This window comes from Bacillus rossius, chromosome 13 (genome assembly GCF_032445375.1).
Source record: "Bacillus rossius redtenbacheri isolate Brsri chromosome 13, Brsri_v3, whole genome shotgun sequence".
Taxonomy (NCBI): Eukaryota; Metazoa; Arthropoda; class Insecta; order Phasmatodea; family Bacillidae; genus Bacillus; species Bacillus rossius.
Window position 1 is genome coordinate 45715239 of NC_086340.1, and position 13538 is coordinate 45728776.

At 32.2% G+C, this 13538-nt stretch overlaps 1 long non-coding RNA gene across 1 annotated transcript; it reads left to right on the forward strand.

The window, feature by feature from the left end:
* The first annotated feature begins 8630 nt into the window (after window positions 1–8630).
* LOC134538512 (uncharacterized) lies at window positions 8631–10990 on the forward strand. Its single transcript, XR_010076163.1, has 2 exons — window positions 8631–8686; window positions 10668–10990. It is a non-coding gene; the product is annotated as an uncharacterized LOC134538512 (long non-coding RNA).
* The last annotated feature ends 2548 nt before the right edge of the window (window positions 10991–13538 follow it).

A 13538-nucleotide genomic window follows, 5' to 3' on the forward strand; every position in this document is an offset into this window, starting at 1 on the left:
TACGGAGCACATATTCAAAAATAAATTTATACACTCTCTTTTTGCAAGGGATGTTACACGGTCATAGACTTTAAAATTGTTTAAGATCTCTTTCAAGGGTGCTGTTATAGTGTTTAATGCCAAAAAGCCATGACATCTGGTTGAATGAATATGTAATTTAAACATGTTGTTATCTAAACACATATGTCAAGTATGTCCGTAAAGAGAAGCATTTGATTTGGTTTGTAATTTTTCCAAAGCTCATATAATCATATATTTTATTTTAAACTAGCTGCAATACCCGGCGTTTCCGGACTGAACACAGGGTGTAGTTAGTAATTGTCTTCTTAGTTTGAATGTCAAGTGTGCAAAATAATTTATATGACTTTCAGATCCCGACAGACATTGTTCTGCCTGTTTATAGTTATTTACCTAATCTGTATGTAATTTAGACTTTATAAAGCAATATAGAAACAAGCTGAAAAATAAGATATTACTAATATTGAAAAGATTCCATTATCTAGCTAATGCTCGGCCTGCATTGCAATGCCTCATTCAGTTTTGTTTTGTAATATGTTTGAAGTAGTTCCACATATACAAATCATGTATCTATCTCTCTATATATTTATCTCTATCTACATCTATATACATCTATGTATCTATCTCTATTAATCTCTTTATATCTACTTATACACTTCCCATTATCTCTATATCTTCGGTAAATATGTAGTGTACGGATTATCGTAAAAAAAATATATATATAGAGTGAGATAGAGATGGAGAGATAAATTGAGATGGAGCGAGGTACAGAGAATGAAAAAGGTTAGATAAAGAGATATACCTATAGATGTATAGAGCTATATAGAGACATATATATAGAAGATATGGTAAATATGTAGTGTACGGATTATCGTGAAAATTTTTTTTTTAAAAATCTGAAATAACTTTTATTATTTGCTCTTTACGTCCTCTTTTCATTACAGCCTGCGGAGATAAGAAATTCCAATTACTTTTGAGATATCGCCGTTCTTATTTTGCAATACAAGACCTATGTAATCATTCGACCGGTGCAATGTTATATTCTGCCGTGTGTGCGTGAATGCCTAAATAACAGAAATTTTCATTAGGTAAGGTTAGTTACATTATAAATAATTACTTCAAAATAAACGGAAATTAAAAATAATATCAATTAATTTTACTTGATGTATAGTTTTAAGTATTTATAATGTAACTGACCTGACCTAACGAAACGGGACAGATGTAGATTAGGTCAGGTCAGAAACATTATAAATACTTTGAAACTGAACGGACATTAAAAATAATATAGTTAATTTAATGGTTGTTTAGTTTTAAAGTAATTATAATGTAGCTGACCTAACCTAACAAACCGGAACAAAGGATTAACAGTAGGAACGAACGTAATTTTTTTTTACGCGCAACAATATCCAATATTGGTTCATTTGAATATTGGCCTATCACGAACTATCACGTGACAACATAATCCAATAAAAAACAATTGATACTCGTAAACAAAAAAACAATGGTGATGCCATGTGAATGTACAGGTAAAGTGATTAAAATTTAAAAATTCGATATCTCCAAAAGTAATTGGAATTTCTTATCTCCGCAGGCTGTAATGAAAAGACGACATAAAATAGCATATAATGAAAGTTATTACAGATACTGAAAGTAATTTCAGATTTTTACACGCTTATATTAACTTCACCTATAGGTATGTTTGTTTGTTTGTATGTTTGTAACCGACTCCTTTGGGTGCGAATTTGACCCACTTAAAAATGGCCAGATTTTTGCAGATTTATCGAGGAACGATGACAATACACTAATTTGATAAGATTATTCCATTAATCAATTTGCAAAATAAGATTTTTGTCAATTTATATAATTGGTAAAATGAAGCAAAGACGTATTTGTAAAGAAAACAATTTCGCTCATGTGCGAACTCTTTTCTTTCAGTTTGTCTTTGGCGCGATATAAACAAAGCCTACTAAATATTGTGACATTTAATTGAATGAAAAGTGAGAGTGGGTTATGATTATTGTGAGCAATATACTTTCTTGAAGAGAATATTATCTATATTTGTAAAAATATGAAGAAAAAAACCTGAAATAAGGGCTTTAAATGTTGTTTGTTTCGTTAAATAGAGAAACACAATTACGTCTCTGATTCATTTTACCAATTAACTAAGAGTGAAACATTATTATAAAACAACATTTTATGCAAATATTTCACGAAACATGGAAAAAATGAAGTTTGATTTTGCTGTGAAACCAACAGCAGATGGGAAATCAAACACCATATGCATAACCTCAATAGCTACACCTGATGGGCAGATTTTTTAAATTCCACTCGAACACCAAGCTGAAAATATACACCAAGCAGTTACAAATACTCCAAACTATGCCAAGGTCAGTAACTCATTAAATAAAAGACATCAAACACGAAAAATATGGCTAAGTTTGACAGATGATATATCAAAAACATATTTGGATAGAGAGCAAAACTTACAGTTTAAGGATTTTTACCTGGAAGAAATTGAGGAAATAAATTTTAAAATAAGCTTAAAACAATAATGAATGAAAAATACTAGTATTATTGTGAAAAAAGCGTGGGGCGCTTTGTATCATATTTATTGTACATCGAGCGCCCGATGGTAGAGCAGCCAACATGTCATCGGAAGGCTCTGGGTTCGAATCCCAGTCCGGTCTATCCGAATTTTTCTCACATATTGTATACACTCTCATTGAGCAGGTCCTTTCTTCATCCTTTCTCAATCCTTATCCTTCCCAAAATTCCTGTTACGTAAATGTGGAACACTTCACGTAATAATTAATCCGTAACTCCCATCCTTTCCTGCTTCACAGCATTAACTTCGTACAGTATGTAAGACTGGTCGATATCACTTGTTCTTCAATAACCTTATACCATTAAGTCTCACTGCATATATTGATAACGTTAAAATTTTTGAATGGCTTCTAAAATCGAGATTTGACTGTCAATACAGCTGTGCACATTAAGAATTTGTAAAATAATTACAGTTACTTATAGTTATCACGGAATTAATAGTAGATTAGAACAAATAACAGTTGAAAAAATTAAAAACACGCTTTTATAAATAAACAAAACTAAAGCTGGAATCACAATGCCCCGACGGGTCCGACACGACAGGCCCGACAAACTGTCGTGCAGCATCTCAGCACGACAGATTGAAAAGCGTAGGGTCACAATACCACGACAAAAATAACCCGACGATTTTCAATTTGGCCTTCGGCAAATCGTGCCAAGCTAAATACTACAATTAAAATGCATTATAGAAAGCGATAAAAACAAAGTAGGCTCTTTTATTTATTATTGACAGTTGAAGTGCAAAAAAAAAACATTTAGTCGTCTGCGATACGAAGTAAGGTTAATTTAATTTGTAAAACAAAGAGTAGTTTATTATAGTTACAAGGAAACAAGATAAATATATGTCAGTGAGGGACAGAAAAATACTCCTGATGTTAGCTGTGCGAAGAATATAAAAGAAACGAAAAATTAAAAGATGGATTCTAAAATAACGTCTTTAACCATAAACACGATGATATCTGTTTTGTTTATGTTTATACAAACAGACTAAGGCAAGATACAAATTTTTCAATTCCTCACACGTAAAACGAAATTTCACTTTTCAGCAAAAAGATTTACCAAGTAGGTAAATATTTTTGAAATTTAGTTCTGTACTGGTTCTTTTCCGTTGTCGTTTTCTTATCTGTCGGGCCCCGACACGACGAAATTAGAAATAGAATCTATTCCTTGCGGGCCGTCGGGGTGCGTATTTTGTCGGGCTGACGTCACGGCGAGCTTGTATTTCATTGGCTATTGAACTTGTCGGGCCTGTCGTGTCGGGGCCGTCGGGGCACTGTGATTCCAGCATAAAAAGTAAAAAATAAATAACAGTTAAAAAAAACTAAAAAAAACACTTTATAGAAAATCCAACTAAAAAATAGAAAGTAAATTTTAGTAAATTTAATTTAAAAATAGTGTAAAATAAAAAAAAAGTATTTTATTTAAAAAAAAGCGTGGGGTGCTTTTTAAGATTTTATCAAAATTAAAATCCTTCTACTCATATCTGTCAGTAAAATAATTATAACTATTGACACCATCCACCCCACGGTTTTTTAAATAAAATATATTTTTTTATTTTACACTATTTTTAAATTAAATTTATTAAAATATATTTTCTATTTTTGAGTTGTATTTTCTATAAAGCGTATTTTTTAGTTTTTTTAAACTATTATTTATTAAAAAAAATTTGACGACGATAATCCGTACACTACATATTTAACCTGATATGTAATTTGACTTTCTTACAAAACTCTACTAGTGATTTCAATATCTATGAATGAATAGAATTTAAGTGTAATAATGTTTAAACAGTGTTGAAGCGACAGTTACTTGAAAGTAAAGGAAAAACTGTTTAAAATTATTTTACTTATTATATCTGAACGTGTGTTTCAATGGTGACAATGTACTTATTTACATGGACATAAAAACTTACACTTCACAAGACAAATATCCACACATTACACGTATTACAGTATATCATATTTTAGTGATATAATTGGTTTTTATTTATAAAATGATATCTCTATTATTTCAGTCTTTAGTTTAGTTCATGTAAATTCAACATCAATAAAGTAAATACTTTTTGGTTCGATTAACAAATTTGACTATAAATTACAACTTGCTATTCAAATATCACTATTTTGTTTTTTTAAAAACAATATTATGCCAACTAGTGTCTCAGTCTTTACTTTAGTTCAAAAGGAATCCTCTGGTATCGAAACTGATTATAATTGTCATGACTAGATTGGCTCATTAACATTGTCTTTTACTGAATATCAGTTAAATAAGAAAATATCTCAATGAAACAAATTGTGGTGACGTTCTACGACATAACACTTAAGACGACATCATTTACTTATGCAAAATTTCCTTTTGATTAGCTTGTTAGTGAAATAAGGTACTTAGTGTTGTAAGTTTTACTCAATTATTAAAACAGACTCCTTGTTGGGCAACTTCGAGTAATTTGGGGTTGGAAGACAAACCTCAGTGATCCATGTCTCGATTTGGAACTGATCGAGAAGACATTACTTATCGGTGGTCTCCTTCTGTCTTACTGGTACGGCAATCACCACGGTATTTCCCTAGTCACGGCTCTGGTTCTCTCCTTTTCGTGACAGACGTTGATCGACCCGCGTCGTCGTGGTGGATTCGGCACTCCGGGTCCGGGGTTCGTGTTGTCTCCTCTAGAAGACCGGCATCCTTCCTTCAGCATTGTGGTGATGTGGGCGCTGAACTCGGGTCTCCTAATCCGCAATGTCTCCTTAAGTAGCGTGCATCCTTCCTTCCGCGTCGTGGGACTGATATTCTTCTTTCTTACTTCGTCGGATTTGAATACACTCTCAAATATGATGCCAATTACTATTGCTTGTATCACGTCGATCTTGAAGTATAATTCGCCAAGGGCGGTCACTACCTCTTCCCAAACATCGTAGTACCGAACAAAAATTAAATCATATAAACATATTAAATCTCTACTGAAACTCCTTTACCTTAATCTTGAAGTTTTACGACGATCTTTCCATTTAGCTTTCTCTAGCTCGGACGAAAGTCCAACAAAAACTGACTTTCCAAATTTCAAACAGTTCAATCTTCTGTGTCCTTGCTCGGCGATATATCGCTCGAAATCGTAAAAAAAAAAAAATGGAAAATGGAAAATTTATTCCACATCTAGCTGCCAATGAATTGCGATCTATTAAATGTAATATCGTAGAGACAGTGCAGAATTGTTGTAACGTAATTTTTCATTGGTCATTACCAAAACAAGGCCTTAATAAAATTTTACTCTGAGAAAGTAAGAAAATTAAAGTATAAGACAAATTGAAATACTCAGAGCGAAAAAGGTTGCAATTAACTTTCATAATAAAGCAAAAATATCTAACATAGAGAGTGAAAATAAAACATGTGAAACCAATATCATACTTCTATGGGTGCTTTCCAAAGTACCTCTATAATATATATTAATATATATATATTAATATATATATATAAAACTCTATCTCTTTCTCTTTTATATTTAAATAAATTCTAACATGCGTGCACACATATACAACAGAAACAAACAAAGTGCCGCTATATAAAAATATATAAACACATTTTTTGACACGATTCGTGCTTCAACTATTGAAAAATAGTTATACCGTCTCAGTAACCTTCATGGGCATGCGCATAACAAATCACCAACATTTCATCGCAATCGGATGAATGGCATAGGAACGCATACGGCACAAACAAACAAAAATTAAAGACATGACAAACGCATCAAACGATGGTGCGTTTAAAATTCAAGGCAACTCTATCTATTGACGAAGTTAAGAACCAAACTTTTATTAGCGCCTTTATTTTGCTAGCCGCTGCGAGATCCACTAAGCGGACTGGTCTCACCAAGGAGAAATATTAATTTGCCAGACCTTACTATGTGTGTGATCGTGTGTCAGACATAGAGAAATGACACTCACTCATTATTTGTATGTCTATGACCTATGATTATTTCTGTTATAAAAATAAATTATCACTTTTTCATTCCTTAGGGATGGAATTTCATATTAATATGGGGTCTATGTGTTAATCCAGGTTATCAGCTAGCTGTAGGCCAAATTTAATTCAAATACATTCAGTAGTTTTTACGTGAATGAGTAACATACATTCATCCATCCATACTTACAAACTTTCGCGTTTATAATATTAGTAGGATGTATTTTTATTTAAATTTTGAAATGCCATTTGAATCACGCTCTTATTGCATACACGACGAGTATAAATTTAATATAAACATTTGAAATTTTACCCCACGTTCTATTTATTTACGGAAATATATTTAAACGAAGGAACTCCGGAACTCTCTCAGTTATGACAAGCAAAATAAGACTGAATTAATAATGGTGTTCCTTTGTGATGCCTGTGAGTATTTCAGGTCAATAGAATAAACAGTGTTTTCTTTAATAAATCTTTTACGCAATTATATTTCTTTGTAATATTTTTGGATCTGGTGTCCAAATTTCTAACAAATAAAATATTCATTCATAATAGTCTAAAAATCACATTCACTTTATTTAGTTATCTTAGACTTATATACATGTATGCAGATTTTATAAAAAAAAAGGAATAAAATAAGCTGTGATGGCATCAGAATTTAATTGCTCAGAAAGAGAGAAAGAAGAAATATAATACAAATTACATTTTATTTATTTTTAAGTTTGAGTTCTTTCCGCCCGTAAGTATGTGATGATATTTTCATGGAGACGTAATGTTTCTTAGTTACTTTTTCACCTTTAAATCAGTTATATGTTAGTATTTGTATGATTATAAATGACAACTTTTATTTATATTTATCTGAACTACAAGACTTTAAAAACTACATTTTAACGTGACTATTTCATATTTGGATGTAATAGTAAAAATATATTTTCCTTATGATAAGGTGAATTGCATATTGCATAAGGTAAATTGCATGTTAAATTTACAAGTACATAGAGCAAAAATTGCCTGTTTTTTTTTTGGTCCAAGAAAACCAACCTTATACATTCCACAACTGCTGCCTGCACTAATGTTTTTAATGATGTTCTATAAAGTTTTATTAATGAAGAATTAAACATGAACTACGTTCTTAAATGAAAAATTTTAAGCACATTTTCTGAAGGATATTATGTTTATGAAATCATTTTTTCTATACATGTATTCTGGTGTATTTGCTGGCCGATAACTTCATCTTCTGCTTAGCCAATTTACTTTTGAGTTTAGATAGAAAATTTACCTTTCTAGCTCTTATATTTAATTTGCATACATTTGAATGAAACTAATCTTCAAACTAATGCACTTTCATTATTTATTTGGAATTAATTTATGCAAACCTATATAAAATATTTAAAGTATTAAATAATTATTTTACTCAAAATTACATAAAAAATAAATTATTTTGTTTCTTATTTCATGAAAATAAGTGGCGTTACTTTGTAACCATTAAATAACATAATTTTTGTACACACTTTTGACAGTTTTCTCCATGGATTAAAAATTACTCAAAAGAACACCTGCAATTGTTATTTAGCTCTCACACCAAACAGATGTCATATAAATTAAGACGATAAGAAAACAAATTTCTTTTGTCAAAAAAAATTGGGAAATAATCGCTATGTTTCATAATTCTTTGTATAAGTTAAGATAAAAAATGTAAATAAAAACTATTTTTATAATTCCCTAAAAATAAAAATTTAATGTTGCTTATAAAACATACATTATTTCTTTTTAATTTAGTGTCTAATAATTAAAGTAAAGATAATCAATGAACTGTCTTAGACTGGAACAATGGAAACTATTCCTATAGAATTGTTACAAAACTCAGTTACATATGAAAACTGAAATGTATGCGCCCTGTCAGGTTATATACAAAAGTCCCTGAACAAACTCTACAAGTTCCTTCCTTGTGATATTGTGCAACCTCCTGCGATACTGAACTGTGATTAGCCAGCACGACACAAGGCCAGCAATCCATAAGGTACTGAATATAAAAGCCCAAGTTTTCTGCAAAGGACACACTCTTCCACTACAGCTAAGTAGGCACTACAAGACTTCCACGCAGAAGACCAAGGTAACTAATACTCTAGATAATCTAACACTCTAAATATGAAACTGTTATAACTATGCAGAATCTATAGAGCCACGTTTGATATCTGTTCAAGGTGCTTCAATTAAAAATATTTTGGTGAAGGCTTCAAAACCTTCAGTAAAATGTGTTATATTTTAAATAATTTAAAAATAAAATATTTTAAATGCAGATTTGATTTTGAATATATTCTCAAATCTAAATAATATTAAGAATTCTTACATTTTCCTTGTGAGTATGAATAGAGCTCTAATGTGTCAACTAATTATTAAAGTTGGGTGGTATAAACAAATTCATGAACAATTATTTACGAACTAGTGTTAGTTAATGTCACTAAAACTAATCAGGCATGTGTCACTTCTCAAATAAAAAAAAATTCACTGGCGAATAATTTTTTGAATTATGAGTTATGAGACCTGCCTCAGAAGTTATAAAACTATATAGCTTCTAACCAGCTAAGTGTAAGTGGTATATCACACATAAGCTCTGTATATTTTACTGGACAAAAACAACATATTGGAGCACTTTAGGGTTTTAAAACTTTGTTATGTGTTTTGGGCTATAGATTATAATAGTAAAGGATACAAAAATATTACGGGACAGGAAAAATTTTACAAGCATTTTTAGAAACGTCACTAGGTCAGGTGAAATTAATTCAAAAACAACAGTCGTAGAGTAGGAGAATACTACTATCAAATTTTGTTTTATTATGGAATCAATATTAGGCTAGGGGTAAAATTATATTGAATTTTATTATATATTAAATTTTTTAACATAAATTTCATATATAGTAAATATATAACATACTTAAATTATAAATATTACATAAAACATATTTAAATTTCCACAATATTAAATTAATTCGAAAATTCTGTACAAATGCCCCATCAGACGAATTTATGTCGACTTTGTGGCATTGCTCCATGTTATAGGAAAGGATTTTTTTATACTGCGTGTTCGTCCCAGTAGTCACCTTTCGATAAATATAAATTTAAAAATAATTAATTATAATTATTATAAAATAAAATAAATTTTATATTAATGAAAAAATATAGAAAAAAAGGAATTAATTCATTAAATATACTGCATCAACCTTTAGGGATATTTAAGCGTTCATTATAAATGTTAGTCTATAAATATTTATCCTTAAAATTATTAGCAACTTAATAAAATATGTTTTGATATACCTATATCCAAGTAACGTTTTTATTATTTTAATGATTTTATCATGACTGTAAATTAAAATAACATTCAGAACGTAATCATTTACTACAAGATTTTCTACTGAATAACATTCATGTACTACCATTAGTATTTTAAACATTAAACAATTTGAAGAGTTGGCCAGTTATTCTTTTGCAAATAAATAACATAACATTGGATTACACTTATAATTAAAATGTCAACAGGTAGTATAGCGCATTATACCTTTTCATTTACTATTAAATCATAAATAATATGTAATTATTATTTGTATTTTAGGAAAATAATTGCTCTATTCTACGGGATTTATATTTGGCAAGCACATTTATACTGAATGAATAGTGTTCAAATAAAAACTTATAACTAAGTTTGAGCAAGTTTTACCGAGTTTTCAAAAATAAAACCAAATTTCAAGCATGGATCTACAACTTTTCCGTCGTTCATCTACTTATAATATGAGTTTAAATATTGTAAATGATAGGAATATTTTGTAGCATGTATTTTCTTAGATAACTTTGTATGAAAGACTTATTTTATTCCAGTTTAAAGTTTGGCCATTTTTTTTAGATATTTCTTTCTCAAAGATAGTTGTAAAATACTTCATTTATTCCTGGAATGTATCTTGTTAATTTTCCAGTGTAACCTATTTGGACTATTGCATGCATAATCAACTACATATAAAGATAACATTATAATAAATAAATGGAGATATAAAACTAAATATCACCAGTCCGTACTGATCGTGTGAATATATTTGTTCCAGATGAAGTCCGCTGTTATCGCATACATCTGCCTCCTGGTCGCCATGATAGCATACAGCCAAGCTCTCCAAGTATGCAATAAAGTAGCCGCTACTGTTTCAACTTCTGCCACCAACCAGACTGTGTTATTTTTAGACGAGACCATCAAGCAAGTGCTAGGGTCGGTTTTAAAATTAGTGCCCGCAATAATGGCTGACGTCACGCTATGTGTTGCATAGTTTGTCGGCCACACATTGTGTTTGCGACTGAGCCAGCCACGCTTCAAGTGTAGTTCTGTATGTTGTATGTGGCTACCGCTCGTGAATAAAGACCAAAATGTGTATTATATATGATTATATTAACCAGCATGTCACAAAACTACCCTATCTAAAAGATTATGCAACACATATATTCCAAAATCTTTTATAAATAAGAAAAATTCTAATTTTCATATAAAATCACATATATTTTAAATAATATTTGATAAGAAATAATAATAATATATTTTTAACTTTCCTTCTGCCATTATTAATTTTCCCGTTCAATTGATTTTTTTATATATAGTTTTGAAGAATCTCGTGAGAATAAATGTTCAGGTATAATATAAATATACTTTCTAATAACCTGCGGTTTCGCTGGTGACAAATTCAGGATATTGCTGATATTGCACCACTGTCAGACATTTTAGTGAATAATGTGCTGGAGATCTTTTAAGGTTCCACATTGTTATTAGAAATGAACATAAACAAGGTGTGATTCCGTCTGAATATAATTACGTCAAATTTATTAAAGGAAAAATTTATAACAGATAGAAAAGTCATTAACATACAATTTCAATTACTTAATTAATAAGCTCTCAGATATATTTAAAAAGAAATAAGGGCTAGCCCTAATTTAAATTATTATAATGTTTTATTTAAAAATACATAAACCAATAAGAAATACAAATATGTTTAAACGATCCCAGGTTATATACTTAAAGTCCATAAATTATGTTTATCTAATTAACTGCATCTGACGACGTAATTTAAAGAAAGTTCAGAAAAGGGTCAAAAGATATAGAACATGATGCCAGGGCGCCTGTGTGCTGTTGAGGGAGGGAGATGAAAATGCCAATTCGGCGTCCGGCTCTCGGACCCTGTCTGGAACAGTCCGAATCAAAACTGATCAGAACTTGTACACAGACAGTATACGGGGCAGAAAATGCCCACAAAAGTTAAGGGGAGGTTGGGGAAAGTCGCGGATCGTCACTCACCAGACAGGGGAGTTGGCTTCTGTTTACCGATGCGTCGCCAGCCAGGAACTGGATCCCGCGAATGCGCGGCTGGGCGCGGATGTTTTCATTATTTCAAAAAAATTATTTAAAAGAAAAATAACTATTACTCTTTGTACTACGCAGACGGACTAAACTACATAAAGAAGATTATAGGGATAGCATCCCTCATTTAGGCGACTACATAGTCGGTTGCGGCCGGATGGAAGTCTTGCAGTGTCTCGTCGACTCGCCGATAATCAAACGGTCCGTCTGCAGTCGCGGCGCGAAGTGTCCCGCGGAGAAACGCGTCTCGTAATTAAAAGCAAATGTTCAATCAAAAGTGGAGGGGAGGCACTGGGACGTCCGGACCGAAAGGTTCCGAAGTTCCCCGAGTGGGCGTCATAAAAAACTCTGACTTTGATGTCACGAAGTTGATAACACTGGCCGACTTTAGCGCTACCAGTTGAGGGGTGTCTGAAATAAAAAAGAATCGACTCGCCCAAGGCGTCTGCTTTAACAAGAGAATAAAGGGGCAGTCAGGTGCTACACTCTGGCGGCCAAGATAATAAGTTACTCTTTCTGCCGCGACATGTCGTGGGGTGGTCCATCTTTGCACACACATTTTTCATGCAAGGCGTCCTTGAAGACGGTCGCTGTCTGCTGGGGTTTATGACCGGTCATTGGTCTTAGACGAATTCTTAGAACCGAGAGAGAAGGGGGATGAACAATTAGTACAACGAAGCTGGGAACAAGCGTCCATGACGTGACTCCAGGGGAGTGAACCTAAGACGTTTTCGTGACGGTAAAGGCTACGGTCAGCTCGTCTCTGAGAAATGGTAGCAACTCGTCCAGAGCTGTTGTATGCAATTTTAGTCATCAAGTGAAGTAACGTTACAGGCCTGGTACGTGCCTGTAAGCTAAGGAAATTTCGAACTGGCAGCCAACAAAGTCTTAGATCTGCAAAAGATCCTATAGGTCTCTGGGAAAGGTGCTTCACACTACTGGCACAAAGTTTAACTAAGGGGGTACACCAGCCTAACAAAGAGTAAATTGCCCTTTAGTAACCAAATTATAGAGCAAAATAAAATTTCCAAAAATTATTTAAAATTATATAAAATTAGAAAAAATAAACGTGTTGAAATACCAAATTTCCGGCACAAAAATTCCAATACTTTTAAATATAAAAAAGAAATTAAATATAAGATATTTTTAAAATTTAATTCATAACAAATCTATACAAGCTAGAAGTTTGTAATGTTTTAAAAGTACCTCGAGACTAGACACAGAGGCAGGGTCAGCAAGGATGGAATGAGGCTGACTCTCACAGGAGCCAGAGGGAGAATGCACGAGGGGAGATGATATTGGGCAAATGGGAGAACACCGAGAAAACCCACAGGCCGTGGAATCGTCCGCCACATTTCCCACTTGCGGAAATAAGGGTTCGACTCCGCGGGGAATCGAACCCTTGTCCCCTTGACGGTTCGAAGGGGAGGGGGGGTGACTGTTTTAACCACCCAACCCCCGCCCATCGTACTGTTGTCAAATATTATACTGAATTATTTAACAAAAAAATGTTTAAGTACACACTATTATAACTCTCTTTTTAGTTTATTCGGAGATATATTACCTTGTTGAAAAC